The sequence below is a fragment of the Ambystoma mexicanum genome, chromosome 8 (assembly GCF_040938575.1).
Source record: "Ambystoma mexicanum isolate Mex_15411 chromosome 8, UKY_AmexF1_1, whole genome shotgun sequence".
NCBI lineage: Eukaryota > Metazoa > Chordata > Amphibia > Caudata > Ambystomatidae > Ambystoma > Ambystoma mexicanum.
Window position 1 is genome coordinate 1131383684 of NC_090929.1, and position 24533 is coordinate 1131408216.

Below are 24533 nucleotides of genomic sequence, written 5' to 3' on the forward strand. Positions count from 1 at the left end.
TTATGCCTGACAGGTTCAATGATTGTCTGCAGGTATGGGCAGTTAACCTTAATTACCTGACTAATGCAGTAGCTACCAGGCTTAATTGCCTGATTACTTCATCTACATGCCTCTTCAGCCCTCTTACTCGCCTTGGTACCTCTAGGATTCTGTGACTTGCAGTTTCTTCCAACAAAGTTAGGTTTTTCAACTTCTACATTATTTGTTATTGTAGATTTCATTCCCTTAAGGTTTTTAATAGAGGGGTCATGCGAATTAGCTATTATAGAGAAAGATGGTTTAGTGAAGAAAACAATTCCATAATCCTTTACATTGTACCCATGAGTTTGAGAAAGGTGTTTAGTCTGGGATATCAAAAAGGATCTTTCTTTTGGTATATTTGTTTCTAATTGACTAACCTTAGGGTTCTTAAGGTTGAGAGACATTGAAATGACAGTAAGCCATAACCTCTTTAGGTACAGTGGTAAGAATCTTCCTGTCAGAAGAAAAATACTGCGTCTCACCCCATGGAATCTCCTCATGACACTGGGCCCATGTAATCCTCACGCAGTACACCACCCCCAGGGTTGGGATCAGGAAGCGTCTGCCTTCCCCGGGCCACCTGGGAGGAGACTTTAGGCAGGGGTTCAGTGAGGGATCCGTTGGATTCTTCACAGGCCTGCCCCCAATGTTCATTCTTCTGGGTGGCAATGTTCACTTCATGGGGCCATCCGTGATCAACACACTGCTTGCACTTTTTCAATTGTCCTGTGCGGCTTCCTGCACAGGCGTGTATCTGCCCATTGTTACTGTCACCCCATGCCCGCGTTCAATCTTGAGTTGGGTTGAGGGCCCATCAGTGATCACCACAGCCCCCCCCCCCACAGCATTTGCAAATCTTTGGGGTGCCCCTGTTAGTGTGGGGGCCACCTTCTTATCTTCAGGCGGCGGCCCAGTTGTCATGGGGACGCTGCCATGCTCACTGCTCCACTCCCGTGGCAATTTTGATGTCAGAGGGCATCCCCATGACAACAAAGATGCTGCCGCTTTCACAGGTGTGGGTCCATGGCCTTGTTGGAGCTTCTGTCCAGCCCCCTCTGCAATGCATCTTGAGTCGCTGAGGGCGGGTCTCTAGCCTTCACCTGGGCTGCTCTGCTGGGCGGCCCAGGGATTTCCTTCACCCGGACTGATCAGCTTGGGACTTCCTCCCACCTCCTCTCTCTTCACCCAAGTGGGTTGGCGAAGGACACCCAGGACTTTGCTTCACTGCTTCACCATCATGGATGGAGTGAGCCTCTCCTTCTCTGCTCTTTACCTCCCAAACTGCGTCTGGCATACGCATCCCAGGAGGATGTTATGGCAGCCTGGTCTGGTCCGCCCCCCACAAGTGGCACTGGCTGGGCTGTTCTTTGATGGCCGAGGCAGCACCTGGCACCCTGCCTGGACCCTAGATACTGCTGGGCCCATCCGGTCTTGACCCTGGGTTGGCCGACAGCTGCCTGAGGGGTCGATCAAGACAGCAACCCCCCCAGGTACGTCTTTTTCTTTCTCTTCTGCTTCTATTTCCTCTGCTCCCAACCCCTTTCTTCAATTGTTTTTTTTTCAAATAAACCTTGGTTTTTTTTCACCCCTGCCCAACCCATGTGTGTGCAGGGGGGTCTTGTTCAATTGTGTTATTCTTTTTATTTCTTTGTTAACATTCCATACAGCCCCATGATGGGCTGGATGATTTGATCCAAGACAAAAACGGCACACACATAAATAAAAAACACACTACACATTAAATAAAATACATGTATTACCCTGCTGTCTGCATCTTTATTTCTAGGTGTTCCCTTGGGGACATGCATGTAGCCCTTACTGGCCGGGCCCTGTGGGCCCACAGGCTACGGCCCAAATTGAGGTGATTGTAGGTTTTACAAAACCACCATATAGAAATGATGAGCAGCAGTTAGAAAGTTGGTTACATATATAATAACAGTTTCAGTGGAGTGTGAAGGTTGAAAGCCAGATTTGAGCGTAGCAAAAAGTGAATTTGAGTCCAAGTGATGAGAGAATTGGGAATAAACAGCGCCCTCATGCAGTTCAAAAAGAAAAAGATTTTGATGGTAGCTAGAAGGGGGAGAACAATAGAAGTTTGTTTGAGAATAGGTAAGATGGTGTTATGTTTACAGGAAAGAGGGGAGATACCATTTGAAACCAGTAGTTAAGAAGAGCTATGAAGTCTGGGACTGGGCAGGGGCACACAAATGAGATCAGCAAGGACAGCAATCGGGAGACGCAGCCATGGAAATGGAGGCGACTGGGCTCAGTCTTAGAGAGAAGGGTGAATAGAAAAGAAGGAGTCCAAGATGGCAGATGGGGGATGGGGATGGGAGACATAGAAAGAGGAGATGTGGGTGCCAAGGAGGATCCAAGTGCATCAGTTTAGGCTGCTAAGCATGAGACTAATCCAAACATACAGATCAACAGGCGTATCAGGGCTAGAGAAGACAGAAGGTGGTTAAATAAAGTGAAGAGTGGATTAGGATGAGCAGAAATATTAGGATCAGGATTTCATACTGTTTTGGCATTGAGAAAAGCAAGGTTATATGAATACTGGAGAGTAGAGGTTATGGGTAGATTTGAGAACAGGGACTAAAGATGGCTGAGCCGTTTATGCGATGGAACAAATTGAGAGAAGGGGAAGAGTGAGTACAAAAAAGGGGACAAGGCAGACAACAGAAGGGTTCTGAGGAAGGAGAGCAACATCTGAAGGCAGTGGGGAGAAGGTGGTGGATGGCTGAGAAGCAGTCATGAGGATGCATGGAGCAGAGTTATAGCTTCCGTTCTTGGGGTAGCTGGCACTGTGCACAGGAAAGATGTTGCATTCTTACTTTTACTTTACTCACAGCCAGTTGTCTGAGGGTTTGGGATCTCAGTTAGTGCTACAGCTACAGCACTTTGTGTTTACTTGCAGGTGGAATACGCGTTTGTTGAGCAGTTATGCTGATATTGTCTGTTCTCCTAGGAGTGTACTTTGAATCATGTTTCTTTTTGGTCCATTTAGGAATATTTACTGTTCCTTAGAAAGTTTACTCAGCATAAGATTCATGCATGCACTTGGTTTGTTTGCTTTGGGTGGAGTTGCACTTTTAGGGTTTTGCCTTCAGGCTCGGTGTGGTATGGGTACCATCTCGAATTATAGGTTCGTGCTGGTAAGTATATCAGAATACTGCTATGTGAACTTAGTACCAGTATCTGCATTTTGCTGATTTTGATACTCAGCACATTTGCTTCCATCCAGTGTTTGGAGTAATAAGAGCCAATTCATGTTTTCCCCCAACAGCAGAAGAGACGCATATTATTTGCGTGTGCTATGAAGCCTATCTCTGGGCTAGCAAGAAAGTCAATCAGTGTTCTCTAGTCATGAGTGAACATGTTTAAGCTTTTGGGAGGTTCAGGGTCCCTCAAACTTTGAAAAATGCCCTGCAATCTGTCTGTAAAGATTCAGGGTTCACCCATGACGAGAGACCTGTGAGGATGGGAAAGCTGCATCCTCTTAATGGCCCTGTAACATGCCCCACTGCCCTGCCCGGGTATTCAATGGCCCCGGCGGGCAATCACAAATGTGCAACCTTTAATACTGCAACTTTTTTTAAACAGGCCTTGTGCTGAAAAAAGGAAAAATATGTGGGCAGGCTCATACTCCAAAATGTTTTTGTTTCAATCATTATCATGGCGGGGCCAAGAGGGCCTGCATGCACTAAAAGTGTAAAACAAAACATTTTTGTAGTCACGGGAAGCTGCTGCAGCATGTAAAATTTCCCACTTAATGTGAAATTAAGTGGGTGGAGTGTGGGAGGGAAAAGGTGCCAAAGCCATAAGTGCGATTTGGGCAGTTGTAGGTCAAAGATGCATCATAGTGAATAAGGATTTTTTCCTCCACCACCCTGAGTGACCCTCTAATATTTGCAGGTCACTACATTTTCAAAGTGGTGTCCTGCAAATATTCACGAGTGCCTTGAGTCATGTGGGTTTGGGGGCATTAGTTTATGACTAGAATGGCTTCATGTTTCTGCAGAAAAATTCCAATAAAAGTGTAAAAGAGGCCCCAAATTTGCAATAGCATAAACATAATACTCAATAATGGAGTACTCAAAGAGCATGGAAAACCCCAGCTTTAGTCAAAAGACAGAGGGCCTCATCATGAGTTGGGCGGTAAGGCCGGCGCTATCACGGGTTTGGTGGAACAAGTATTGCCCATTCTCCATTGAGCCCATTCAGGAATTCCCCATTGGGCTCAATTTGGGAAATTTCGCGCTCTTACTGCCAGCGGATTTCCCGCCGGCGGTAAGAGCACGAAATTTCAGCGGATTTTCCCCCAGCTAAGAGCTGGGGAGAAATCAGCCGACGCCGTGATTTGGCGGACCCTTAAATGCGGCGGTAATAGCGCTACCGCCACATTTAAGGGTTACCAGAATCTCGGTCGGCACAGCCTACAAATAGCTCTCAATATTACAATGTGAACGGCTTTTCAACTAGAAACAGGTGATCAATAGCATCATACTACAATATCGATTACAAGACGTATGAATATTTTAGATTGGTTATTATCTCAAGTATTTTAGAGTATATAGGTGTTAGTTCCTTCATTGGCTGAACAAATCTGATGGCCCCTCCTGGGCCCAGCCCATTACAGAAAATACTTTGATTACATATTACAACTACACTTGATTCATTGGCCCTGTTCATTATAGGCGGTGTGGCAAGAGGGATTTGTATTGGTTGGCTATTTACTCGCCAACCTTGGACAGTTGACAAGATGTCAAGATATGAGTGAGACATGTGGTGGGGGGAGAGAAGTCCATGGTCTGCAATAATTCCTATTAAAAGTACTCCTCATCATTCCCAGGCCATGTGCCCTATCTGCTCCTTTGTATTTGGCCTTGTGCATCATCTTGTGACTGTGTGTGTGCTAGGGAGTTGTGCATCATCTTGTGACTGTGTGTGTGCTAGGGAGTTGTGTATCATCTTGTGACTGTGTGTGTGCTAGGGAGTTCAACAGGTGTCTTATCTGTACTTGGCTCATAATGAATAACCAGTGTTCTTCATGTCTTGATCACATGCTAGAGGACCGTGTTGGAGAGTGATTTTCTTCCTAGTTACTTAGGCCTGATGCACAGAGCGTTTTCCAATGAGATGTTACCATTATAAAATGCTTCTGTGAATCCAGCCCTTAGTTTTTAGCTAATTATGACATGCATGGTGTACTCATTGTGACCACTTAGGACACCCTTCTATTCTCTATGGAGTCTTTGCGCATACTATTTTAATGCACGTGGCCATCAATGGCTGCCTGTGCTCCTATTCATTAAATTAACTTGGAAGGCTACTGCTTTGCATCCTGGGAACTGTTATCTCATCACTGCTTCTGCACACCCACTAGTCCCTTCCATGCATCTGACCTTGGCATGTGCTATGGACTACTGGCTGAGAAGCTTCAGAGCTTCTAAAATAAATGTTTGTTCATGTATTTGGCATTTCATCTGAGGCCTTGATAACTTCTAGGCCTGCTGCAGCCTATGTGCTGGGAAAATGGCTGTACTCCTGCATTTTTTGCCTCCATATGTGCTACCTATATTCCTCTCTGGTCATGTTACATTCACCTTGTGCATCTGCCATACTTTGGTTTTCCTGCCTGTGTATGCTGCATCATACTTGCCTATGATTGCACCTGCCCATTCAGTGTAGTGAGTCCCTTTCTTGTTATTCCAGAATCCTCCTTCCTTGTATGCGATATTCAGCACACTTCTTATGCTTTTCTGCTAACTATGATCCCTTCTAGTGTTGCACAACCTAGGAAATCTTTTATGGCAGAAGTGTATACATTGATTGTTTAAAAGATAGTTTTTTGGAATCTGTCTTAGTTTGTCTTGTCTTTCACCCCTAGACTCATGGGGTGGTAGGGCTGCCTCGGCTGGTGTATTCCCTCACCTGTACGTTAATGTTGAGGTGTAGGGGCACGTGTTGGTACTTGCATATTTATCTGGTCAACAGCTCCCATCATCCCTAACCAGCATAGTTAATAGCCATATATGCTGGTTATTGTAGTCTGAAAGATCTGAAGATCTCTTCTTTAGTACAAGCTCTCTAAAAAGGCAAGATCACATTTTGTATAAATTGGAAGGTAGGAAGTTGTGGATATTTTCAGGCACAGTGGGAGACGCCGATCAACTGCTGTTGCGTGTTGCACATTAGCTAGCCTGTTGCACTATGGTCACCATATTTTCATAATAAAAAAACATGACAGGCCACCGCCATATAAGCAGGATGAAAATGTGATAGTGGTGGCCAAGTCTACACATCAGTAATAGGGAAAGTGTATGTGGGCATGGAGGGGTGGCAGGTATTGCCCTGGAAAATATGCCAATGCAGATTTACCTTTAACAGTAAGCACACTCTAGTCTAAGCAAACACGAAGGAACTCTTGATGAAATTGCTATCCCAATAGTTTCTGTTGTGGCAATTGTTAGTTCATATGACTGTTTGTTTAAAGGTTTGGGGTTCAAAACCACCCAGTGATGGCTGTCTTTCAGTGTTAGTCCAGAGCAATTATAACATTGAATTGGTGCATAACAAAAAATATTATGTTGATTTGTAAAACGCCATAGAAGGGCCCGTGGATGGGAAGGAATGATCCCACCGATGGAGACATTGTGGGAGGAAAGGGCGGGGAAAACACTGCAACATAAAATGCAGGCCGGCAGGGATTGTTCAGCGGTCTGGAGTCGCAGGACGGAATAAGTTTATTTTGGGCTTGCGGCAGAGAAGGGGAAGGAAAGGCAGCAATGGCCCTCACTTCCAACATGAGATAAGATGAGGGGAGGCTTGACATAAGGCAGAGGCTGCTAAAATAACATAATAGTTGTTTGATTGTTGATTATTGGGTGTTTGTTTATGTGTGGTGGGGATGGGACAGGGGCATCTGTGTCGCTAAGGCAAAGTTCAGGAATGCAGTTCAGAGAGCAGACACAAATCAAAGAAAAGGTTAACAAAGTTGGAGTTTCTAAAGGTTAAGATAAGATAATAGAGGGGTTTGGGAAAACAAGAGAAAAGAACAACAGTTCTTGGTCCTACGGCAGGCAGGAACAATCAGGAGAAAGATGGGGAAAACAGGAAGAAAGGAGAAAGAACAAGGAAAGACATGGTCGGGGATAAGACACCATCAGGAAAGAAAACAAGGAAGATGTACAAGGATAGGTGGAGCACAAATGAAGGGAGAGGGGAGTAGAAAGGGCTGAGTAACAAAAGTGATGGGGTTTTTAAATGAAGTTTGATGATGTTAACAATTTCAAAGCAGACCTTCTTCGAATAAAGCAGCCTTTATCACAAGAATGAGGTCAGAGTGTTTTATTGGAAACAATCTCCCCCAATACGAACCATTTCTTCTGTGAGGAGACGTTCCTGCTGCAGGTAGGGTACCCACTGAAGACCCACTCCCTGGAAACGCTAGGTTTTTGGCTTTCCTAGAAAAAATAGGCAGATCGTACGGGCTGCTGAAAACTGATTTCAATTAGCACCCATGGAGTGGGGAGAAACCAATCAGGTTGCTCGGATCATGGCCTGAATCTACTGTTCCAAGCCCACGTCTACTTCTCCCCACCCAATCATCTTCCCCCACCCTCCATTCCCTTAATGTTAAATTCCCTGTCCCTCCCACCCCAACTTACCTTTTTTTCAGTGGCAGCGGTGCAGTTCGAAATTTCACTCTGCATAGTTCGGCTTGGTTTTTAGTTTTCCCATAGTTTGTTATTCAATATGCATGCTTCAATTCGTTTTCAAGATTTCTTATAGTTCGGTATTCAATATGCATGATTTAAGTCATTTTCAAAGTTTCTTAAAGTTTGGTATTCAATATGCATGATTTAAGTCGTTTTCAAAGGAGCGTCCTAGCTTCTGAGTGGCTCTGCCCGTCCCTCACTGGTCCCGACGTTCCTGTTCTGCAGCTCCAGCTGTTCCTTCTCTGCTTCTGAGATGTCAGGCCAGCCTCTGTGAGCCTTGCTCGTATGCCGGGCACTGTCAAGCTCACGCTGGCAACTCCACTGGCTCTGGGCGGATGCAGACAGCGTCCTCTCTCCTCACTCGCAGCTCCAGCTGCTTGTTTCCCCCATCTGCAGAATCCCACACATGGGATGTCGGCCAGCATCCTGAATCTGCTCTTTAGTTCCCACCAGAGCTGCCTCTTCACGGTCCGGGCCCCCTGCTGGTATTACCCACAAAGGCCTCCCTGTTGCTCTCTATACTGATTTCTGGCTCTCCATTTATACACCTGCAACCTCTTGACAGGTTGCAGGTGTCCAGTCTCAATTGGGCTTGCAGGCGGTAATTGGAGGGACATGCATGACTCTCATAGTACTCTTCAGGCATCTTCTTCGTCCCAGTACTTGAGTGGTGAAATTGATGTTTATTGTTGATATTGTTCACTACTCTTAGTCACCTCTTCCTTGTCCCAGTACTGTTGGGTGTCACATGTGAGGACATTATTGGAACTGCTTTATAGTAACCCATAATGGTGGGGGGGCTTAGGTTGATCTTTAGTAGGAAAATGGGGATACCATATCTCTCTGTGGGTACCCCAATCCCAATCCCCAAGTTCCCTGCAACCAGGTTATCCTCCCTCATTTCTCCAACCCCAGGGTCTAGATCCAAGAGTGATGGCCTATACGTGGCCACCTGAGCAGAGGATCCAGGGGGAGTAGGATGGAGGATACCCTCAGGTTTCAAAGTGGGTTGGACCAGGGTGCTTGACAGGGAAACTGGGAGAGGAAGTCTATGTTACCTTGCTCTCAACTCTTCCAGTGTTCTACTGCATACTTCTTGGATTAAATTCTTCTTTCCGGTGTACCAGGTCCATCCCTAAGAAAAGAGTACTTTTTTTTCCCAATGATTCTATTTTCAAACAGGAGAGATTCTTATTTTATTAGTCGAGGCAATCTAGAGTTAAGATTCTTGGATTTAATCTGTGCCACCTGTAAAATCCATTGATAGAATAGGGGTACATCACTCCCCAGGATTAACTGGGCCGGTAAATTGGAGATCACTGCTAAGGTTAGATTTATTTTTCTTCCCAAGATGGTCATAGGGATCTGGGGTAACAGGTGATTTTTCATATGGCCATCTACACAAGTCACCCTCTCTTTTCCTACTTCTTTCCATCTCTGGGGGAGTAACTCTGTTGTTATGGCACTTTTCTTACTTCCCGTATCCAATTTTGCCCAGATGGGTTTTTGCTCTAAGATAACAGGGATTCTATATACATTTTTACCTTCAGTACATAGAAAGATATGGGGGTTTCTCTGGTTCTTTCCAATTTTTTCAAGATGTCTTTAGGTTCTTATCACTTTTATGAGACGATGTATCCATCTTTCTTCTTTCTTCTTTTTCTCCTTACCGAGTAATTGAACTGTTGGAATAGTGGAGAAATCATTTTGGCTTAAAGGGTCACATTTTGTGGGGTGTCTACAACCTTTGCAGGAATAGCATTTTTGATAAGGGCTGTGAAAAACCTAAAGGTCTTTCCCAACATCACCTCTAAAGTCTGGATATGTTACCCCTGATGATACATCAATTCCAAATCTTCATGCCAGCCCTGATTTAGGTGCCAGTGTAATGTGAGTACCAGGGGGTGGAATCGATATAACATCTGTGGGTATCAGTCTTCTTTAACCTGGAGAAATTGTTTCATCCCTACTATTACAGATGTCAAACCCAAGAGCCCTTTGTAGCTATTGAAAGGACTGAGGCTTCAGCACTGAGCTTTTTGAATTTTAGGGTCCCCTAACTTGTATCGGTTGAGCCGCATCCCACTTCTGACACCATTTGTGAAGGCATCATGAAGTAAGACACATACTATAGAATCAATGTTCAAAACAAACTGATTTATTAAAGCAAATATCAGGATGGTACAACTAAAGCTATACCATTCAAAGAATTAGGGTTTAACATACAGTTCTGAGCTTCTTCCAGCTATTAACCTCTTCTTCAGTTCCCCTTCCCCAAGTTCAAAACAGTTCAAAAAAAGTCTTAAGATTGCATTTCTCCAGTTCAAGGCAATATAGTTACACACACTCCTCTGGGTTCCCATCCCCAAGTTTCAAGAAACACTAGGAAACTAGCTTTTGAAAGCAGTAAGGACTGCAGTTAGATAGGCTGTAAATTTGTGTTAGCATGTGTGTGTTTGGCACACTTCTTGTTTCAGCTCTGCTTGAGCATTCGTTGTGACATTGTAGTTTGCTTGAACTATATTACCCAAAGCACCCAGCCCTCTTGTTCCCACCGGCTGACCAATTAAAAGCTTCTGGCGTCCCCATGCAGCTTTTGTGCGCATATGTGAGAGTGCTGACGCTTTTGACTCCACTGTTACCGGCTGAAAGCTTTGTATTTTTTTTTCTCAGAAAGCACATACTAGAAACTAGCTCTTTCAAGCAGTAAGGACTGCAGTTAGAGAGTCTGTACATTTGTGTTAGCATTTGCATGTTTGGGACACTTCTTGTTTCAGCTCTGCTCTAGCGTTGGTTGTGATATTGTGGTTTGTTTGAACTACACTACCCATACCACCCAGCCCTATTCTTCTTGCCGGCTGATCAGTTAAAAGCTTCTGGCGTCCCTGTGCAGCATTGTGTGCATGTGTGAGAGTGCTGATGCTTTTGACTCCACTGTTACCGGCTGAAAGCTTTGTGTTTTTCTTTTTTTTCTCAGAAAGCACATACTAGAAACTAGCTCTTCCAAGCAGTAAGGACTGCAGTTAGATGGGCTGTAGATTTGTGTTAGCATTTTGTGTGTTTGGGACACTTCTTGTTTCAGCTCTGCTCGAGCGTTGGTTGTAACATTGTAGTTCGCTTGAACTACATTACCCATAACACCCATCCCTCGTTTTCCCACTGGCTGATCAGTTAAAAGCTTCTGGTGTCCCTGTGCAGCGTTTGTGTGCATGTGTGAGAGTGCTGATGCTTTTGAATCCACTGTTACCGGCCAAAAGCTTTGTGTTTTATTTCTTCTCGCAAAACACATACTAGAAACTAGCCCTTCCAAGCAGTAAGGACTGCAAATAGATAGACTGTACATTTGTGTTAGCATTTGTGTGTTTGTGACACTTCTTGTTTCAGCTCTGCTCGAGGGTTGGTTGTGGCATTGTAGTTTGCTTGAACTACATTACCCATAACACCCAGCCCTCTATTTCCGCCAGCTGATGAGTTAAAAGCTTCTGCTGTCCCCATGCAGCGTTGTGTGCATGTGTGAGAGTGTTGATGCTTTTGACTCCAGTGTTACCGGCTGAAAGCTTTGTGTTTTTTTTTTCTCGGAAAGGACATAGTATAAATTAGCTCTTCCAAGGCTTTACATCTGTGTTAGCATTTGTGTGTTTGGGACACTTTTGTTTCAGCTCTGCTCGAGCGTTGGTTGTGACATTGTAGTTCGCTTGAACTACATTAATCATAACACCCAGCCCTCTTATTCTCGCCGGCAGCGCGTATGCAGAGGCCAGTTTTCACCGGTTCTCATCCAGGCTCGATGGACGAGGTCTACTGTGGGCAAGAGACTGCTTTTTGCATTCCTCCTCTCTCCCATCTTCTCATCCAGGCTCGATGGACGAGGTCTACTGTAGGCAAGAAACTGCTTTTTGCATTCCTCCTTTCTCCCATCTTAGTTTTCCGACAGCAGTCTTTTCTGGCTCATCCAAACTCAAATCACATCTATCAATTGCTGTTATGATATCTAGGACTGCCATTATGCCTAACATAAATCTAGGGAGTAACATTAGTCCAGATGCTCCATCCACCAATGATATAGTAGGTGTTAAAAGAAAATCGGTGGGTACTGGGCTTAAGCCTGTGCGCTTTGTTCTAATCAATACTAGGTCTTTGATTAAACATACAACGGAAATCTGTGACTTCATCCAAGATAATAGCATAGTCATTTGCGGTATAACAGAAACATGGCTTCATCCAGCAGCATGTCCTGCACTGATGCTGGCAATATGCCCAGAATTTAAAGCCCTTAGAACTGATAGGGCAACAGGAAAGGGGGGGGAGGGGTTGCTCTCATCTTTCATTCCTCCCTCAATATTCGGCAGGTGAACACTGAGTACATTTCGGACTGTGAATGCTTACAGATGAAGTGGGCCATTGATTCCAACAATACTTGTAATTTACTTCTGATCTACCGCCCCCCTAATAACATGCCAGAGTTCTGCTCTCAATTATGTGAGCGGCTGTCTGTAGATTTGAAGCCTGGCACTAAGACCATTATACTGGGATATGTTAATGTAGGCTTTGATGATTTGTCTGAAACACATGCTAAAACCCTTCAATCCTTGCTATGAAGTTTGGGCTTTACTCAGAACATCTTGCAGCCCACACATTATGAAGGCAGGATTCTGGACTGGGTAGTCACACATGGGGTTCAAGTAGAAAAAGTGTAGACCATGCTTTGCCCTTGGTTGGATCACTTATCCATACACTTTCAACTAGAGCTTCCTGTACCTGGGCAAAAAAATTCGAGTGACCCCAATAAAAGTCACATGTCAGAATCTGCACAAACTTACCTCTGTATCTATGCACCCTTTCTTTGAACCCCTACTTGAGACCCTTAAGAGCTTTGAATCATCTATCGAATTGGTGTCGGCTTATGATGCTGTAATGACAGAGGCAGTCAACTTCTTGGCCCCTCTAAAGCAAAGGCCGGTTAAATGCCAGCCCTCTAAACAGTACGACGTAATTTCATCGCCGGATGATTTTTCGCAGGGCTTTTTGCCGCTGATTTTTTTAGAAAAAAAATCAGCAAATTTTTTGGGGGGGTTAAAAAATTATATAAATTGGGTGTGGGTGTGGGTGTGGGTGTACGGGGATATAAAAATAATTAATGGCGGATGGTGGGTTTGGTGGGTAACCCCCCCAAAAGAAAAATGTGATGATTTATTTTGAAAAAAAATCCACGGTAGAAAACCCTGCGATGAAACAGCAGGCGATGAAATCACATGGAACCCTCTAAATGATGCATACTCCAGAAATTGAAACTTTGAAGGCAAGACAAATCTGGCACTGAAGATGGAGATGCGACAAAACAGGACGCCAAGAAATTATTCTTTAAGCAAAGAATTAAGGACGCCTCTTCATGCTCTAAAAAGCTATTTAGAGCACTTGGTGAGCTTGAAGACCATTCCCTGTGATCTCCCCAGTGACAAAAGACAGCCTTTGGTCTACGAATATTCAGAACGCCATGCGGCAAACAATTGCTATGATTAGGGAAGGATAGTGCTCCATGCCCTGCGTCACCCAGGACCCATCCAGCAGAGTCAGCATAGAACACGCACCCTCCTCTATGACATCTTTTGGGTTTTGTGAAATCTTGGAAGCTGACATGTTTGATATACTTGTAAAAATCAAACCTACAATCTGCAAGGACGATATCTGCCCGGCCACCATTGTCAAATTATGTGCAAAATGGTTGACGCCTTTGATAATCAAATATGTCAACCTCTCATTCAGGGAGAATATTGTCCCAAGCTCTCTTAAACAGGCTTGGATCTCACCACTCTCAAAAAAGCCCTCTTTGGACCCCAACATCCCAGGAAACTATCGTCCAATTACCAGCTCACTGTTTCTATTGAATATCCTTGATAAAATGGCTTATCAGCAAGATCGAAAATTCCTGGAACTTAATAACATTCTTGGCTCCAATCAATCGGGTTTCAGAAACAATCATAGCACGTAAACCACGCTCCTAGCTAAAAACCTAAATTCTGCAACATGCAGATAAAGGGAAAGCATCACTTTTGATGCTTTTGGATCTTAATGCTGCATTTGATCTTGTCGATCACACCCTCCCAACCACTAGGTTGCAAGACACTGACCACTTCTCTACTGAGGCAGCCTGTTGGGTGCTCTCTTTCCTCTCCAAGAGGATGGTGAGAGTTTTCTTTGATGATTTTGTGGCAGAAGAATATGTTCTGGTGTGTGGGTGCCCCAGGGCTCTTGCCTATCCCCAACGCTTTTCAACATTTTTATTCTGCCTCTTTTCAGGTGTCTGGATGCGGAAGGAGTTGGATATGCAAAATATGCAGATGACACTCAGTGTCTCTTTCCCCTTTCCGGCAATCATGAGCTTGACTCACAGGCCATTAATAACATGTGTAATCGCATCCATCATTGGATGACTACTTATGACCTGGTACTGAACAATGGGACGATGGAGATTATGTTGCTAGGCACAGTCTCCAAACTATGTAAATTGGATACAGCATATGCCTCTCTTTTAAAATCTCTGACTGTCTCTTAACAATACTCTCCAAAGTTAAAACACTGGGCCTTATACTGGACTCGAAGCTTACTATGAAAGCACACGTCAGAAGCCTGGTATCTCGTGCTTCCTACTTTGTCAAGCTACTCGTACAGGCAAGACCTTTTCTTGATAAGGCAGACAATGAAACACTGGCCCGTGCCATTGGATCACATCTGTATTACTGTGCCACTCTTTTGCAGGGCATTGGAAAAACAGAGATAAATCGGTTGCAGGTGGTCCAGAATAATGCAGTTAGGGCAGTGACTGACTTGCGCAGTACTGAGCATGTTTCTGCAGCAAGAAGATCACTTCATTGGCTGCCAATACAGAGCTAATCCAGTTCAGGACTCTATGCATCACGCATGCCTGTCTGTATGGCAAAGGTCCAGCCTATCTTACCAAAAAGATTAGATGGTTGCCAACTAGACGAGCACTACGTACCAACAACACTGGCCTGGTGGAAACCCCGGTAGCCAAACTCTTCCATGTCCAGAATGATTGCTTTTCAGTGGCCGCACCTTGGCTCTGGAGTGCCCTTCCACCGGATCTTAGAGTGTGTGGGGCAATCTCGACTTTCAGGCACAGACTAAAGACTCTTATTTGAATAATTTCATTGTTTTGCTCCCCTTCTGGTTTCCCCATCTTGGCTGACTTAATTGTTCTTAATTTCATCTGTTCTGTCTGTTGTTTGTCTTTTTTCTGCGCTTCTATGCCCTTGGGCGTTGTTCCTGAGTGCTACAAATAAAAAAATAAAAACAGAGTTCAAAAGAAACATGTCTTGATGCTTCGTCCACAAGTCAACATCAGTAATTCCTCAAATCTCAGGGTCTTATTCCTTGGCTTGTTTCACACTGTTTTTGGTTTTCACAATTTAGCACTCACTGGTCTAGGTGCAGTTGTCAGACCACACAGTCGACCCATCACAGGTTGCGCAACCAGGATTCCTGCACTCTGTAGTTCACACGGTTCTTCTAGGCTGGCCTCTGTGTATAGAGTCAGATTCACTTAGTCTCTTTTTATTGGCCTTTTGATGTTAGGTGTAGCCATATTGCATTTGATCTTACCATTCATTTAAGGTGGTCTTATTTCATGGCCCCACATTCTTAAGGTACCCTTTCACACTTGCACTTCATTGCCTCTGGGACGGATGCGGCGGCGTCCTCTCTCCTAGCTTGCCGCTCCAGCTGCTTTTTTCCCCGATGGGGAGGCTACCACACATGAGATGTCTGCCGGTGTCATGGATCTGCTCCTTAGGTCCCACCATGGCTGACTCTTCATGTACCGGGTACCCTGCTGGTTTTCCCTTCACAGGCCTTACTGTTGCTCTCTATACTGCTTTCTGACTCTTCATTTATACGCCTGCAACAGCTTGACAGTTTGCAGGTGTGCAGTCTCAATTGGGCTTGCCTGACCATAGTTAGAGGGACATGCCTGACCCCATAGTACTCTACAGGCATCTTCCTTGTCTCAGTACTAGAGTGTCATCTGTGGGGAAATGAGGGGAACAGCTTTATAGTAACCCATAAAGGCCAGGGAGGGTTAGGCTGATCTATAATAGGAAAAGGGGGATACCATGTCTCTCCTGTGGGTACCCCTCTCCCAATTCCCATGGAACCTCCACCCAGGTGATCCTCCCTAGCTTCTCCACCCCCAGGGTCTGGATACAAGAGTGATGGGATTTCCCTGGCAACCTAAACAGAGGATGCAGGGGGAGTTGTAGTGAAGATACCCGCAGTGGTCTCACAGATCCTGCTACCTGCTAATCAACAGCCATAGCATAAACATAGTACTGGGCACCTATTGGTACCTAGGTGTAAGAACGCAGGTGTTTTCCCCCAGGTTGAATGCTGGCTGTCTCCATAGAGAGGAGGCAAGTATGGAAACACATGAACAGACCTGTCACCTGGGTGTAGGTGTTTGTGGTGTATTACAAACTGTAACTTTAAGGGGACTATCCAAGATTGGGGAGGCATGCCATATAAAATGTCAAGCACCACTCCAGGCTGCAGCTGTTGCAGTAGGCCAGAGCAGGGTGGGACAGTGCGCCTGGAGACCATTCAAATGGCAGCCCTGTGCGGAATAAATCAAAAGAACATAACATAACATAACACAGACACCTTTTTCTGGTGTGCTCCTGTGCTCCTGTTCAGACGGCAACACAATGGTCTTTGCAGAGGGACACCAAGCATTTAGATTAAGAATGTGTTTATTTATAGTAACAAATAAAGAAAATATTTACTTCTTTTGAAGAGTAAAATAATGTTATTATTTTCACTCCACAGCTTGCAATTGAAACTGGAAGATATTTGTTCCCGAAAACAAAATCTTCCTTTGCCAATGTGACCCACACAATACAAGGTATCTTTGTTATTTGTCCCTGAATCCCTCATACTCACATTTTCAAGGACACAATTTGGCGAGTAACCACAAAGAAATTATAAGATTCACTACAATAACGTACAAGCTTTCCAGTGAGATGGTCATTCAACTTTACATTGCTATAATGGAAATTCAGCAAATAATTTAAGTAAACTTTACAAATGTATGCAATTGTATGCTTCATGATCAACATTTATATTCAAGTTGACGCAAAGAGCGTACATCGTAAATGTCAATTTTAACAAAAATGTAATTTTTATATATCTTGTTGATTTATTGTCTAACTTATTTCTGAAATTGGGTACCGATATATATTTTTGCTGACCCAAATTTATGAAAATGTAATTTTTACTTAACATGTTGATTTATTGGTGAACTTATTGTTGAATTTGGGTACTGATATATATTTTTGCTTCCCAAATGTACATAGTTACGTCATTCAGATGTGCGTGTGCCATGGACACAATCTTCCGGTTGGTGGGCTCTTTAACCAGAACTGGACGATAACCATCAGTAACGGAAAAGTAATAACCACATTCTGGGATGATTATGAGGCACCAGTTTGCCCATTTGCACTGCCAGTGATACGCAGTAACATGCCATCATTTAAGGTATGAAGACGTGCGGATGGCAAAGTGTTGCATTTCGATGTGAAAGGAGACCTTTGATCTTGTGCTTCAATACTACATTGAAGGTGGAACACAAGTGCATTAGATTTTACCACACAGTACTTTGACTTCACAATTCAAGAACAGATCGATGAAGGCAATCTGAAAGATTTGATGGAATGTGACAGTCGAACTAAACATCGTAACTATGCCTTGCAGGAAACAACATTTTCTTGAAATCATTAGATTCTGAAAAGTGTTCAATGATTCTTTGGATGTAAAATTCTGTTTTTAACTTTAATTAAAAAATATAACGACTTGGCAAATTCCAGACTATTAGTATTTTCATAAACGTATACGTTGTTTTCTTGTTTTTGTGAAAAGAAAGTAAACTTTAATGCTGGTTATATGTGTGTGTGTGTGTATGTGTGTGTGTCTATGTGTTGATCTTCCTCGATTTGTGTTTGGTAACGTGATGATGTAGGTGATGACAGGCTACTCTGTCCACTAACCTCATAAGAAGAGGTGGAGCATATCGGTTTGACATGTGGCTGTCAACTTGCGGGCAGTTGATCTGATTTACTGCTTTGTGGGCACTTTAACTTAGGGTAATAGATCAATGGATGAGATTAGCCCAAGATGGCGGTATCGACATGTGGGTTTCGCATGTGTAAATGTGAGAAAACCAAAGGTAAAATGCTTTGGAAAGACATTTCGGATCGATCCATATATGCTCAGAAATACATGACCGATTCAATGGGCACATACATTTCCTGAGAGAACTTCCCTTTTAATAGCATAGTTTTGCCTGGGCCTGTGTTATCATAAAAGATGAAGGTGGTATATATCTTGACTGTGCCTGATCCACCTTTGTGAATGGTATCACTGTTGCTAAGTAGTAGTGTGAGGGCCGAGTGGGCAGGTTAGCCACTGCACATCCTTGTACTCCAGCAGAGCAATAGTCATATTGTCATAGACTGTAATAATTAGGGGAGCACTCTTGGACTTACAAGCTGCTCTCCTGGTAGCAGATACCTGGCAGTCCAAACTCACATTCAAGACACAGATTGCTAAGAAAATCCAAACATCATGGTACCCGCTCTCCCTGACAAGAAAAGTCAAACCCTTCATTGCTACAACATACTCAGGCATTATTGCCAAAGCCTTGGTGCACACCTATCTGGATAGCAGTAATGTCCTACTTCTATGCCTCCCTCATGCTTCCAATAAAAGCCATCCAACACACCACTACCTGGCTCATCACAGGATAGAGGAAACTCAACCACATCATGCCCTGCTTAAAAGAGCTCTATTGGATCCCCCTTCATGCCAGCTTGTCGTTCAAAAGAGCCTGCATCACTTAAAAGGCCATGATAACCAACAATATGTCCAATGTAGATGACAAATGCACCATCTCTGGAGGCCAGCACAACACAATGTTCCAATCCATGACTTTAGAAACAAGCAGCTGCAAAAGGGGAGTTAGAAAAGAAGCATGTATGTTATGCCTTTGGACAATGGGTCAATATACTTTCTCACAACAGTCTTTCCCATTCCTGCACTTTAGAAACAAGATGGCGGTAGTACTTTAAGTTCAATAAAAAATGTTGTACAGTCCAACAGGTTATCTATATATATATATACATATATATAAAAGTGAAAATGTGTGGGTTTGTGGCTTTGCGTATGTTCCATATACAATTCCACACCGTTTCACCAATGTGCACCAAATTATGCACATTCACCTGTTAGGACCCTCTGGATATCACTGGCTAGATAACATCTGGAAACCCCACCCCTTCCCCTGGATTTCAGCAAAAGTGCAAATTTGTGTGTGGGTTTGTGGCTTTGCAAATGTTACCTATACATTTCCACACCATTTCACCAATGTGCACCAAATGTTGCAAAGTAACCTGTTAGGACCCTCTGGACATTACTGGCTACATGGCATTTGGACACCCCACCCCTTTCCGAAATTTCAGCGAAATTCTGGGTTCGCGTGTTTTTTGCTTTGCATATGTTCCCTATACAATTCCACACTGTTTCACCAATCTGCACCATATTTCGCACAGTCACCTGTTAGGACCTTATAGACATTACTGGCTACGTTACATTTGGTCACCCCAACCCTTCCCCCAAATTTCAGCTAAAGTGAAAATGTGTGGGTGGGTTTGTGACCTCGCGTATGTTCAATATGCACTTCCACACCGTTTCACCAATATGCACCAAATCTTGCACAGTCATCTGCTAGGACCCTGCGGACATTACCTGCTATATGACATCTGGACAACCCACAGCTTTCCCCAGATTTCATCAAAAGTGAAAATGTGGGTTTGTGGGTGTGTGGCTTTGCGTACATTCCCTATTCAATTCCACACTGTTTCACCATCTGAATCAAATTCTGCACAGTAACCTGTTAGTACCCTACAGACATTACTGGCTACATGACATCTGGACACTTCACCCCTTTCCCCGGATTTCAGCATAAGTGAAAATGTGGGTATAGGTGTGGGTTTGTGGCTTTGCATATGTTCCCTATACAATTCCACACCGTTTCACCAATCTGCACCACATTTTGCACAGTCACCTATTAGAGCCCTCTGGACATTACTGGCTGCATGACATGTGGACACCCCACCCCTTTCCCCAGATTTCAACAACAGTCAAAATGTGTGTGTGGGTTTTGCGGCTTGGCAAAGCATTGTTCCTGATACAATTCCACACCGTTTCACCAAATCTGCACCAGATTTAGAACAGTTACCTTTACCTTCGGGGGAATGAAAGCCCGGGCAATGCTGGGTATATCAGCTAGTGTAGCAATATTTGGGAGTTGGACCTAAGACGTGTATGGTGGGTCCTAAGTAGTGCATGTAACTGAGCAATCCTCAAAAGGGAAGTGACCTGTGTACGTGAAGGTGTGGCCTAACAGATGCAGTAGAGTTTTCGATCTATTACAAAACAGCCAGCTAGAAAGAGAGCCAAATCTACAGAAAAGGTCTATTAAATATCATCCTATTAGGCCAATGCAGTTTCCAATCCATGTAAGGTACTCAGTATGTTAAAGTGCCTACCGCAGAGACAGAGGCTGGTCTTCTGTAGGTCAGAATCTCCCATCTCAGTAAGACAACTAAAGAGGTGTGAAAGGGATTCCCGCAGTGCCAGTCCCATCCACCAAAACAACAGAGGACCTTTCGTGCCACTTTTACTGTTAGCTGCCACCTTCAAAAACTGAAAATGAATACTCATAAAAAATGAAAATGTCTTTAGATTGAAAGGTGAATGGCTCATTGCTTGTACAAAACCAAGATGTTCCTTGTCGCGGAGTTCTGCAGCAGTCCGTGAGGTAGAGGTGTCTCTAGTAGTCTCCTTTTCTGTGCCAGTGCCTCCAGCAAAAGATTGCTAAGCTGCGCTATGGCAGGTGGAGCAGAGGAAACTGTAAACGAGGACATACTGCTAAACTTCTAATAAGCCCCTTGGTGACCATGAGGGACGCGCGCTGACCTGACGAGATTCACACAGTGATATCAGTGATCGATACATTGGCAAAGGAGACGCCCGAGGCACCCGCAGTGCGAACATCAAGACTGCCCAGGAGATATCAGAGAAACCCACAGTGACCTTCAGATTCAATCATACAGCCCGCAGCACCCATGGGAAATGCCCCCGTGATCACAGGAGACGCCTGTAGTGAACACCACGGTGACAATTAGAAGCAGGTGCCAAGAACACGCGAGAAACACCCACCCTGGCGTTCTGAGACAACCGGAATGAACAGAGGCAACACCCAGAATGAGCCACCGTCACAGGTAATATAAGTAAATTTCAGACAGCCAAAGAAAACATCAAAGACAATCGCAGGGACATTAGTGTCGATCAAAACGGAGCATGATAATTACCCGCAGTGATCATCAGACACCCGCAGAGACCATCCCATCAAAGACACCCACACTGACCCCCCCAGTGACACCGGCAGTAATCGCCGGAAGCTGCAATGCACGCGGGCACTCGCTGAAGTGCCCGGTGTACACATTAGGGGTCGTCATAACTCACCCCACGCTCTGCTGCACTGGAGGCGCGAGCACACTCCCTTTCCTCGAGCCCGGCCGCTGTGTTTGTTTGTAGCGAGACTGCGGCCAGCGTCTCCCTGGAGACTGACAGCTCGGGCCTTTTGACAGCCATAGCGCTGAAGAGAAAGGAGGAACAGGGGGCAGGAACCTGACGAGGGACTTAGCTGGTCTATGCGTAGACAGACATGTGTTAACATCGTCAGACAGTCCTGGGCTTTACGCCAACAACGCATTGCATTGAGGCACCTTCATTCTTAAATATGTGCCTGGATGTCCCAGCTTGAAAAATAATGGTGTGGCAAAGGACAGTGGTGCCTTAGGTGTCACACATGGCACGGGTGCCTCAAACTGAGATAGCCGGAGGGCATCAAACAGGTGCAGGACATACACTGACGCAGCCTGTGGGGCTATACCACATCCAAGCAGACCAAGACAGCTTGGAGTTCATGTAGTTTATTATTGATAAATGGCATCATTATGAGTCGGGAATCGGGATTGCATGACATTTTTACCACAGTGGAGTACACAGAATGGACTTGAATGGGTTAAATAGATAATATTTTCTTTCACTTACAGCACTTTCTGTGTATTCCGTGCCTTGAATATCCAATTTAATCCCAAATCATGATTGGGTGGTATTTTAAAAACATGTGGTATATGTTTTTCCAATTGCTACAATACTCATAATGAGACCCAGATTAGGCATGATGCATTGCTCAGTCCTAGCGAATTGAGGGCCTCTTTACAACCTTGGAGGTAACACAAAAACAGATGTTATTTATAGAGTACTTCCTATTTTAGTACACAACCTATAGCAGGTAGGGTATCAAATACCACCCAGAGTATTTTAGGGGACTACACAGAGCTTTAGCACCCAACCTATAACAGGTAGGGCTAACAGGGAGGGCAGCAAATACAACCAGTGGTATTTTAATGCATTACAGCAATAGTAATGACAGTCATATTACAAGGTGAAATGCCAACTTGAAATTTGGCAATTTAAAAAAAAATTGTAGAACGTCTGCTGCACATTTTTGATATTGATATTTTATTTCTTTTGCGCTCGTACACAAGTGTTTCAGAGCGCAACAAGGCAAGAGAGGGGAACAGGGGAGAACAAAACAGCGATCTTACTAGGCCCAGTGACATTCAGAACGCGCAAGTGCATAGGGGAGGGGAAAAGTGCATGGAAGGGGGAGAAGTGGAAAGTGCGAAGCAAAGGAGAAACAGATACATGATAATAAATAAATAAATAATAAGGCAACCAACAGTGGTAGTGCAGCCAGCAATCTGCAAGTGCTAGATTTAAGGCAGCAGACAAGGAAGGTCTGATAAGTGCAGGAAGAAAAAGGGGGGGCTGTATGGGTACAGATAGAGACCCCAGTGCAAGGGGTGGCCCGGAGGCAGTGCGGGAGGGTGGCAGGGTGAGCAGGTACCTGGGACCGGAAGACAGAGGGTGGCCAGGTGCACGGTGCCAAGAGAGAACAGATCAGCAGGTGAGAGGGGAGCAAAGGCAGAAGAAAAGAGGAAGGTCTTGAGGTGCTTCCGGAAGCGGAGATGGTTCTCCTCAAGTTTTCGAGTGGCAGGGAGGCTGTTCCAGAGGGAGGACCCAGCTGAAGACAGAGATCTACCCCCAGCTTGTTTCTTTGAAAAACGACTGACCCTGAGGGAGTTAGAGGTAGAGGAGTAAAGAGCTCGAGAGGGGAGACATTTGCAGAGGGATAGCTGAAGGTATTTTGGACCCAGGCCCCAGAAAGCCTTGTGGACAAAGCAGAGGGTTTTGAATTGAATCCTTGCATCCACTGGGAGCCAATGGAGAGATTTCAGAGCTGGAGAGATACGATCCCAGGGCTTGAGGCCAAGGACAAGTCTCGCAGTCCTGTTCTGGATTAGTCGCAGAGGGCGTAGAGTAGAGGCAGGTAGATTTAGAAAGAGGTTGTTACAATAGTCCAACTTAGAGAGAACCAGAGCTTGGGATACCATGAGCTTCTGGGGGAAGGAGAGGAAAGGCAGAGTACCTCTGAGGAGGTGCAGTAGGAAGTTTGACTTTTTAGAGACCTCAGAGGTGTGGGCGGAGAAGGAAAGGGAGGAGTCAAAGATGACACTGAGGTTCTTAGCCTCGCAGGTGGGGGTAGGAGGAGGGCCAAGGGAAGCTGGCTAGAGAGTGAGGGGAAAGGATGGTGAAGGTGTGCTGATGAGGAGGATCTCAGTCTTGATGGCATTCAGACAAAGATCATTGGCGGCACACCAATCTTGAATGGCAGTTAGGCAGTCAGAGATGAGAGAGAAAGTGGAGGTGGCCGAGGGCAGCTTGAAAATGAGTTGAGTGTCGTCAGCGTAGCACTGGAAATTTGGGCAGAAAATGGCAATGCAGTTGGCAAGAGTTGCCAGGTATTGGTTGAAAAGCCAGGGCGAGAGGTTAGACCTCTGGGGAACACCCCAGGTAGTAAGGAAGATAGATGATTTCATCTTACATATCAACACGCTACATGTCTGTGTCAAATATCACTAAAATCAGGTGAGTTTATTACTCGCTTTTTAGAGTTCATTTTTAAGTTTTTAAAGAACTGCACAGAGATCTCAAATGATCACTTGTCAGTTGTAAATTTTCAAGCAGTCCTTGCTGTTAAGTTCAAGTCACGTTGCATTTCGAAGCTCGTAGTTCTAAGTTTATAAAGGGACAAAAGAGTTATAAAATAATACAGAAGTCAAATTCATATGATCTAAAAGCAAGGATGTGCATACTATGCCTTGTGGGAAAAGCACTTAAAAAAATGATGTGAATGATTAAGGAGTGGCATTACATGTGGAAAGTGGGAAACAGTTTGTCAACTTTACTAGGTTTACTGAAATGCAGCATTTCATCCTCAGACGTTACTTTCTATGCAGGCTACTGTTGTGCAGCATAAGAAAACATATGTCCTACTGCTACTCAAGCACATTTATCCCAAGGGGCGAGGTACACCCATCTTGCTAAAAGCAGGTGGTACTGCCTTGCTGTGATTTTACATTCCCTGACTCCACTTCATGTTGTGTAGTGCATTCCATATTCTAATTAGTACCCTCACTTATTTTGTGTATGCCTTGTGCCCGGGCTGGCACTTGGCGAGCCTAAGGACCATTAACACATGTAGGATGGATACACTCACCACTGGTAATTACAAAATCTAAGAGTAAACAC

The 24533-nt window shown here is 44.5% G+C and overlaps 1 protein-coding gene across 1 annotated transcript in view; it reads right to left on the reverse strand.

The window, feature by feature from the left end:
• LOC138472817 (myosin heavy chain, embryonic smooth muscle isoform-like) overlaps positions 1-21436 on the reverse strand; it is a 374216-nt gene extending 352780 nt beyond the window's left edge. The window contains exon 1 of the mRNA XM_069611184.1: positions 21336-21436. The gene's annotated coding sequence lies outside the window, so the exon portion shown is untranslated. The remainder of the gene's footprint in view (positions 1-21335) is intronic.
• Positions 21437-24533: the final 3097 nt, after the last annotated feature.